Here is a 9,547-nt window from a genome sequence, read left to right on the forward strand (position 1 = left end):
ATGAAAAGTTTGGATGGTTCTTCCAATTTGAGTTATAGGTATGCGAGTAGGGGCTTCCTTGAGCATAGTTCACTTGCTCTGCTTGGATTCCTGTCAAGAGTTGACAATCCGTAGGGGTGTGACCTTGGATTCCACAGACCTCGCAATTCTGAGTTATAGCAACCACGACGGTTGGAGGCGATACATTTAAACTTTCAATTTTCTGGACCAGAGCATCCACTTTTGCATTAACGTGATCAAGGTTACTTATCTCGTACATGCCAGTTTTCGTTTGAGGTTTTTCCACCATTGTTCGTTCGGTTCCCCACTGATAGTGGTTTTGGGCCATGCTCTCGATAAGCTGGTAAGCATCAGCATAAGGTTTGTTCATTAGTGCACCACCTGCAGCGGCGTCTATTGTTAACCTTGTGTTGTACAAGAGACCATTATAAAATGTGTGAATTACTAACCAGTCTTCCAAACCATGGTGTGGGCAAAGTCTCATCATGTCTTTGTATCTTTCCCATGCTTCGAAAAGAGACTCGTTGTCTTTCTGTTTAAATCCGTTTATCTGGGCTCTTAACATAGCTGTTTTGCTTGGCGGAAAGTATCGGGCAAGAAAAACTTTCTTCAACTCGTTCCATGTGGTGACAGAGTTTGAAGGGAGAGACTGAAGCCATCTTCTAGCGCTATCTCTTAATGAGAAAGGAAAAGGACGAAGTCGAATTGCCTCCGAAGTGACACCATTAGCTTTAACAGTATCAGCGTATTGGACAAATACGGATAAATGAAGGTTTGGATCCTCGGTAGGATTTCCAGAGAATTGGTTCTGTTGCACAGCCTGCAACAGCGAAGGTTTAAGTTCGAAGTTGTTTGCTTCGATTGCGGGCGGAGCAATACTTGAATGCGGTTCATCTTGCGATGGAGCGGCGTAATCTCTAAGAGCACGAGCTGGTTCTGCCATCTCGGTTATCGAAGGAAAAATGTTTTTGAGATCAGGAAGTTCTACAGGAGGGAGATTGTTTGCAGCACGATATTCCCGAATTCGTCGTAGGACTCGGAGATATAGTTCGATATCGTTGATTCGTAAATAGAGCGGTTCGCCTTGTGAGCGAGTGCGTGGCATACAAATCAACGAAAGAAAGAATAGAAGAAAAAGAAACCTTAGTCTCTACAGCGTAACGGAAGAGTTACGATATCGATTAAATAAAAGTCCCCGGCAACGGCGCCAAAAACTTGATCGCTCGACTTTATGAGTCGAATTTGGGGTACAAACTGCAAGTGCACAGTTCTATCGCGTAGTTTTAAAAGATATCGATCCCACAGGGACTTATGAATCAATATACCGTTATCTAAGGTTACTTCGTAAAGCTAAGGTGGTTTATGGTTGATTATTTGGGGGAAAAGCTAAAAACTGAACTAAGATCTAGATTAAATATTAATAAAGCGGATATCGGTATGTAGTTCGTCGTAATTAGGGAATCAATTCTTCGTCGGTTTCTTGGTTTTAAAATAAATCTTTTCAGTTGACTTTATTGATTAAAAGTTTTATCTCAAACTCTCGCTCTGTTGAATAAACCATGATTTTATGTTAATGTAGCTGTCACTTATAATTAAGTCAAAAACCATTTTTTGAAAGCAATACAGTCCATAGAAACTCTTTTCAAGAAAACACTGACCGTTTAAACACCCTTATCTCAAACTCTCGCTCTGTTGACTTAGGTTATATAATTAAATTCGAATGCTTAACTCTCGTCCTCACATTCAATCTTTAAAAATACTTTTTGGAAAAGATCGGAATTTAATTAACTCTAAAACTTGCTCTCGCCCTGATCTAGAATTAATGTCTAATTTACACTGTCCAGTTAAAACCTCAAACTCTCGCTCTATTGATTTTAACTTCTTTATGTCTTTTTCTTTCGTAAAAACTTTTGTTATTAAACCTGTAAATTGAGATCGTAAAAAGAGTGATTTTAATTTTAAATTAGATTAAACCGACTTAGTTTTGATTCCTTATTCCGCTTACTTTACATACCGATATCTAAGCGAATTAGCCAGACATGCTAAACAAACTAAAATACTTATCATGCATAAACAGACTCATCCCAGGCAGATAATATAAATAAATAATAAAACAAAGCATTAAATAATAATTAAAGAACCTGAATGAGTTAAACAATAGTCTTGAACACTCCACCACAAACCGGTAGAATTTGTTCTTGGATTCTTCAATTACACAACAAATTAAAACGAAGGAAATAAAAACTAGATTCTAACGTAAGGTTAGATCCGGTAAAAAGGTACACAATAGTTTCCGGTGTAGAAACTATTGTGCGAAAAGAATTAACTAAATGCTAAAAAGGAAAATAGAAATTGCAAGGGAAATAGTGTAGAACTCGTAAAAATAATAAAGAAACAATAATGCTTAAGTTGCTGAAAAAGAAAATATGCAAAAGCGAAAACGGCAAAGGAAAAAATGTGGAAAAGCTTCGGAACCCTTTTAGGTTTTGCAAGTGGCTATTTATATTGATGCTTGAGTAACCGCTTCCGCTTCCAAAAAGGTCTTTAACGTGCATAAAAGTTGGGCGTGGATATAGGGCTCAATACTCCCTCAACGTCTCTGAGGCGTTCCTTGCGCCAAAAATGTAGGGGAATGGTGTGACGTTCGTCACACCATGTGTGACGTCCGTCACAGGAGTGTGCAAGGCGTGACGCTCGTCACCGCCTCTGTGACGTCCGTCACATGCACGGCACCTGCGTTTTGTGCTTTGGGCTGGGCTTTGACATTTGGTTCATTTTCTCTCCTTTTTGCACCTCCTTTTCTTCCATTTTTACTTGTGCTTCAAAATAAGCCACCTGAGACAAATAGGAAGAAAATACCGCGTAATATCTAATAAAATGAAGTGAACTGAAATAAATAATAATAAAATTTAATTGAATTAAGTCCTAAAATATGATATAATTTCGTGTTATCATTTCCCATCACGTTTGATAAAGTGTTTGTTAGGGGTAACTGTTGGTGAAGGAACAACAACAAAACCAGAAAGAGCAAACATCTAACCAAGCAAAAGGAAGCAACAAAAGAGAGTGTCTATTTCAAAAAGGCGTTGAGCTAACAATGTAAAACAAATGTTTGTTGGGAGGTAACCCAACTTTATAAGTATTTAACAACTTTGAATTAGGTTGTTTAAGCCTTAAAAAGTGAAAGTGGATGAAAAGCTTGACAAAAAATTTCATTTTGAAAATTCTGGGCAGCAGAGCCAACACTAAGTGACAACAAAGGGCTAAGTGCTCCCTGGAAAATTTTAAGAAGCTAGAAGCCGCAGAAACCGTGCTAAGCGCAGCCTGATGGCGATGAGCTCGCCCTGCTATACCAGTAAAAATCATTTTTACTCATCCCACTTATCCATTTTCACCGATGCATATTTACCCCATCTTTGTGGTGATTTTTGTTAATTAAGTTGTGTTTTGTTTAATTTGTTTCAAGCAGATAGTATTGTAGTTTAGTTTAATTTCAAGAGTTTTAGTAAAAAAATTGAGTTTGTTCTCAAAGTTTTCTTTTGAATGGCTTCAAAAAGCATTGAGTGGTTATTCCAAGTTTGAATGTTTCAACTAGCAAATGTTTTGGTTATGATAAAAGCTTGAAGGAAACTTCATGGCTAAGGTACATGTTTAATGCTTTCTAGAACATAGCATGAATATGAAACTTATAATTTGTACAAACATCATGTCATTCATTCTTTTGCACTATATATTCATGATTCAATCACTTTAGATCAAAGCCTAGATGTGAGGATACTTTCCATTGCACACTAAATGCACATTCTTGTTTTAACTCAGTTTTCTTATGTTTAATTATGCCTTTGTGTTGTATTTATATGAAAGCATGAAAATGATCAAGGAAAATTTTTAATTTTGAGAACAACCACTTGAACAATAATAACCTACCCTGTGAATGAGCGAGATTTCGTTAGCCCCTTTGAGCCCTATTGTCAGGATCCATATTGGTGTTGAACTATGAAACTTGTGCATACATAATTAGTTCATCATGGGTTTTTGAATGGATTCTGAATTTGTTTCTAAACACTTGAACTATCAATCATAAATTATGGTTGGAATTTTATCCCTTGCCTAAGAAAGTTTGAAAGCATTCTTGTTACATTATTGGTTGTATTCAAGTTGGGGAGAAAAACGTAGGTTGCTAAGAGGTTGCCAAAGAAAGAGGTTGAAAAGGAAATAAAAAATGTGAAAAAGAAAAGAAAAAAGGAAAAGTCTTGGAAAGAAAAATTGGAAAATATTTTGTGCTAATAAAGTTATGTTCAAGGATGTAGCCATGAGAAAATAAAAGGGTAAATAAAATTGTGAATGCTTAAGAAATTGAGAAGTGAATGCTCCAATAGGTTTAGGCAGTTTTGTTTCAATCACCTTAAGATATGATCCTTCTTTGTTAACCAAGCCACATTACCACCCTTTAAAGTCCTTTATGATTTGTGCTTTTATGCTTTCAATTTGATTTGCTTGGATGAGTGCATAAGTTGATCAAGATGTTAGCAAGATTTTTGGGTGTGAGTCAAGTCCCTCCTTTTTGTTCTTCATCACAATTTGAAGATGTGTGCTAGGTGTGATTCATATTTGAGCATGTATTGTCTTTGAATTTTTTACATGAGTTTTGTGTTTAGAATTTATTTCATGATCATGGTTTGGTTGTAGCATAATGGTAAGCATCACTTTGCTTGTACTTTTGAAATTTGAACCATGCAATTGTCTTCTTTTATTAAAAACTTGTTTCATCACGAGAAATCTTAGTAGTTGCTCTTATTTCTCTAGGTTAGTAAGACTATTGTTTGAGGACAAACGAAGTTCTAGGTTGGGGAGAGTTGATAAGTGCCAAATTGTGATGAATTTATGCATGAAAAATGACACTTATTAGCTTAATTCTTTGGATTCACGAGTAAATACCTAAACTTATGTGTAAATATTGTGTAGATTGATCATTTGCAACTTATTTTGTAGGTATGTTTGCATTGGAAGAGCTTTGGACATAAAAAGCGGAATAAATATCTTCAACATGCAATTTTGGGAAGAAATCAAAGCTTTAGGTGGGGCTTAGTGCGCTCAAAGCACTCTTGGAGGTAGCCAGGAAGGGGTAGCACGCTTAGATTTAACATTCACTTAAGTATTGAGTCTTAATGCTACGGTATTGTTTAATAGGCCGAGAGATCGTCGACATAACAGTACGGTTGAACTCTCATTATGAGTTTAGACATAAACACTGTCGACGAGCGATACATGATGATATTGATAAATGTTTAGATTGTGTATAACTGATTGATAAATTACATATTCTATCGATGGAAGAAATCCAATCCTGACAAGCTCTCATCTCTCTAAAACTTTTTCTATCATTTATTGATTTACACTTTGTAACAAACATCTTTCAAACTTCTACTTAAAATTATAGTAATTGTTGAACGGCATTGATATCACATCAGTTCATGTAGATACGACAAAATAAATACTTACCCTTGATAGAATAACTTCAGTCAACAATGAAAAATATTATATTTTTGATGAACAACTTTGAATAAACAAATAAGTAACTAAAAATCAGAGTTAGGTTTGTAAGCCCCCCCTGAGTTTTAAACTTCAAAATTTTCTTAGCTTAAGATCACAGAGTGAAGTTCGCAAGCTCCCCCTGAGTTTAAGACTTCAAAAAAAAAAAATTTCAATCAGCACAAATATTCACACAGTATATCCTATAAATTGTTAAAATGTTTTGGATTTTATCTTGGGATAAAAATGAATCAAAATTATATCATTTCTCCCCCTTTGTCATCAGTAAAAAATACATAAATATCATTTAAAAATAGTTTTTGAAAGTGATACTACAAATAGAAAAAAATATTTTAGGACGCTGGTGGTAATTTGGCTAGAATAATTGTCAACAACTCTTCAATTCTCGAGCTGGTCCAATCTTGTTCAGACAACAGAGCATTTGAGAGAATCAGTAGCAGTCAAAGCTAGGGAGATGTGCTCGAAGACCAAGAATATTTCTCTCTTCTATGTCCATTTGTGCATATTAAATAAATTTGATTTTACTTTATCCCAAACTCTATATAATTGAGGTTTTGTTACTAGCAAGGTCATATTCCTCTCTTTTCCATCTAGCTCTTTTCATATCTAACAATACGAGAAAATCCTTTAAAAACTCTAAGAAGGGCTCCTACAAGGAAGTCAGAAAGGCCGTTAGGAGACTAAAAAATGATAGGTTCAATTCCTCTGAAGGTGCAAGAACATGTGTTGGCATATATGTCGGAGCATCTATGTTAGGAAGAACTTTAGTGACAAAGATAAAGAACCTTAATAAGAAGAAGCCAACTGATAATAGTAGATCAAACACGGATGAGGACTATAGGACCTTCCTCAGGTCAGGTGGTTGGACTGTCGACCAAGTCTGAGAGTTGTAACCTTTTGTAATGCTTTTGTTTGTTGTAATTGATTTTGGATCTGTAATAGTTTCTGAGCAATAATAACTGATCATTTTCTCACTACTTTTGCTTATGATTTTCTTGCCGCTAACATCCACTGAGTGAGCCACCGGTGTTGATAGAGAGGTTTCAGAGAATTTTTCAACCATTTCAGTCAAGTTTTGTTGAACAACCTTTGAAGTTATGTTGTGTGTGAAAAAGGTGATACGACGAGTTTTAAAAAATGTTTTAAACATACAACCATTTGATAAGACAAGTAATGTTAACCCATGGGGCGCAAGGCATGCTTTTATTTTATCCAAGCAAAATAAGGATCACTTCCAAGGTTTATTCAAGCGTTTTACTACTGTAAGAGTTAGTTAGACACATGTCAACATAGTTCTTAACTACAATGAAAGCGCATGAATTAAAATATTAATATCTTTCAGAGTCCGGAAGAAAAAATTTCCCAAAAGGATTCTTACTTAGGACCTTCCGGCCAAGAGAACCTTCTCATTTTAGAGGGTTAACTGCTTCACAATCATGTTTCCTCATATTCTCATTTTGGCTCTCTAGACGCAGCACATATTAAGACTTGTATTTTTGCTCATGACAGATTTCCATTTTTAAATTGTTCATAATGAAAACAAGTTTATCTTAAGTAAGGGGTTTTGTAAAGATATCAACCCATTGATGGTCTGTATAAATAAATTTTAAATTAATAATACCCTTATAAACATATACTCTTATAAAATGATGTTTTATCTCGATGTGTTTAGCACTGCAGTGTAAAATGAGATTCTTAGATAAAAATATAACAAAGTATTATCACAAAGGATCAAAATGTTACTCTCATAAAGTTGGTAGTCTTCTAGTTAACTCTTCATCCAGAGAATCTGGTACTACATCCAGATGCTGCAATATATTCAGCCTTAGCATATGATAGTGCAATCAATGAATGTATTTTGCTAGACCATGATATTAGATTGTCACCCATAAACTGTCAGGTTCCACTGGTGCTTTTTCTTTTAGTTCTATCTCCAGCGAAGTCAGCTTCACAATAACCAACTAACTTGTAATTTGATGTTTTTATAAAACAAACCAATATTAATAGTATTTTTTAGATACCTAAAGATTCTCTTAACAATTATTAAGTGAGATTCTCTAGGATCTGACTGAAATTTGGCACATAAATATACACTGAACAAAATGTCAGGTCTAAAGGCAGTTAAATACATAAGAGAGCTAATCATACCTCTGTATGCCTCTTGTTCTACCTTTTTACTTTATTCGTCCTTCTCTAGAGTGGATGTTGGATGCTTCTGAGTTTTGAAGAGCTTCATCAAAGGATATTGGTTATGTGATAGACACCAATCCCATAAGTGTTTCTTCATTTTGTTTGAATGGTGATCTGGTTTGTATCGATTATGTCTTTTCACCTAGAATCAAATCTTCATAATGAGAGTTTTTTTGTTTGAACTTCTTCAGAGGTGTTAGTGTGTCAGCAACTTCTGGTCCTGACTATTTTATTTCTTGTTGAATACTTCCATAAACTATATCTCAGAGTTAGAATAGCTAATCCCTAGATCTACAAATTTTTCAACTGGCTTTGACTTTCAGAGTCGAGCTTATCATTAAACTTAACATAAATTGATTCCCCAATAATGTTAGTTTTGATGTTGTATATTGTGTAGCCTTTTGAGCATTCAGAGTATTCTAACATGATACATTTTTTAGCTTTAGAATAAAACTTGTTAGTGTTAAGCATAAAACAAATACATTAGAAGTAGAGGGAATTAAACTATTACCAATAGTTCCTGTACCGATGATCTTACCCTTCTGATCTCCTACAGAACCTATAAAGCCATTGGGTTAAAGTTCCAGATCTTGGAACATATTCCTTCTTCCCTTCATGTGTTGAGAGCACCCATAGTCCAGAAGGTACCAGGATCAGTGTCTCAACTTTGTTGCTCAAGATATCTGCTAAATAGAATATTGTATCTTTTGGTACTCATATATTTTTGGGTCCTTTGTGGTTTGTTATCCCTGAGGCTTTATGTATGAAGAATATGAAGAATATATATTATGTATGTTACCATAGGTGGAATGTGAATATAGAGCCTTTGGATTTTTCACGATCCCTTTGGGTTTAGGCTTGAACATGGACTTGTTTGGTTTAACATAACCAATGCCTCTTTTCCCGTTACCACTAACTCCATAGATCAGTGAAGCCATTTTTCTTCTTTATATGTTCTTAGCTATAAATTTTTGAAAAGAAGCTTCACATATTTTGGAAGCACATTCAGAGTCCATATGAGCCTCTGAAAGAATATATTTTTCAAGTTTGTCACTGTTGATTTTTAGAGCTGAGTTTTCTTTTTCTAAACTACTAATTTTTTCTTTTAAAATAGTATTTTCTTTCAGCAATTCATTATGGGCTTTAGAATCGACTACATGGATCTTTGTCAGATTCTTGTTTCTTTGCTGAAGCTTTTGACTCTTTTCAAGAATCTCAATAAGATATTTTTCTAATTCAAAATGAGTTAAGTGAGAGAATACATTGTCAGAGTCTGAATATGATTCTGAATCTAATTCTTATTTATAGGTGTTGGCTTTAAGTGCTATATTAGCTTGTTCTGCTTCTGAGTCATCTTCATAGGACTCAGATTTATCCAATTTTTCATTCAGAACTTTCTTTTGTCTTTGCTTCCAGAGTTGGTTGACCCTTCTGGAGAGTAGAGATAACTTGTCCTCTTCTTCAGATTGAAGAGCTTTAGCTTTCTCAGAGTTACCTTTAGACATCAGAGCCACAAACTTTACCTTCATCCTCTTGAAGCTCAATCTCATGACTCCTTAGATAACTTATAAGTTCTCAAATAGTCGTGTTGTTAAGATCTTTTGACACCTTAATTGATGTCACCATTGGCCTCCATTTCTTTGGCAGACTTTTGATGATATTCTTAACGTGATCTGAAGTGGTATAACCTTTATTCAGAACTTTTAATCCAGCTACAAGAGTTTGAAATATTGAGAACATCTCCTCAATCATTTCATCCTCCTCCATTTAGAATGCTTTATATTTCTCGATTAAAGTCAATACC

At 34.9% G+C, this 9,547-nt stretch overlaps 1 pseudogene; it reads left to right on the top strand.

The window, feature by feature from the left end:
* The first annotated feature begins 458 nt into the window (after positions 1-458).
* Positions 459-558, top strand: LOC127098996 (uncharacterized; annotated as a pseudogene).
* The last annotated feature ends 8,989 nt before the right edge of the window (positions 559-9,547 follow it).

The sequence above is a fragment of the Lathyrus oleraceus genome, chromosome 6 (genome assembly GCF_024323335.1).
Source record: "Lathyrus oleraceus cultivar Zhongwan6 chromosome 6, CAAS_Psat_ZW6_1.0, whole genome shotgun sequence".
Taxonomy (NCBI): Eukaryota; Viridiplantae; Streptophyta; class Magnoliopsida; order Fabales; family Fabaceae; genus Lathyrus; species Lathyrus oleraceus.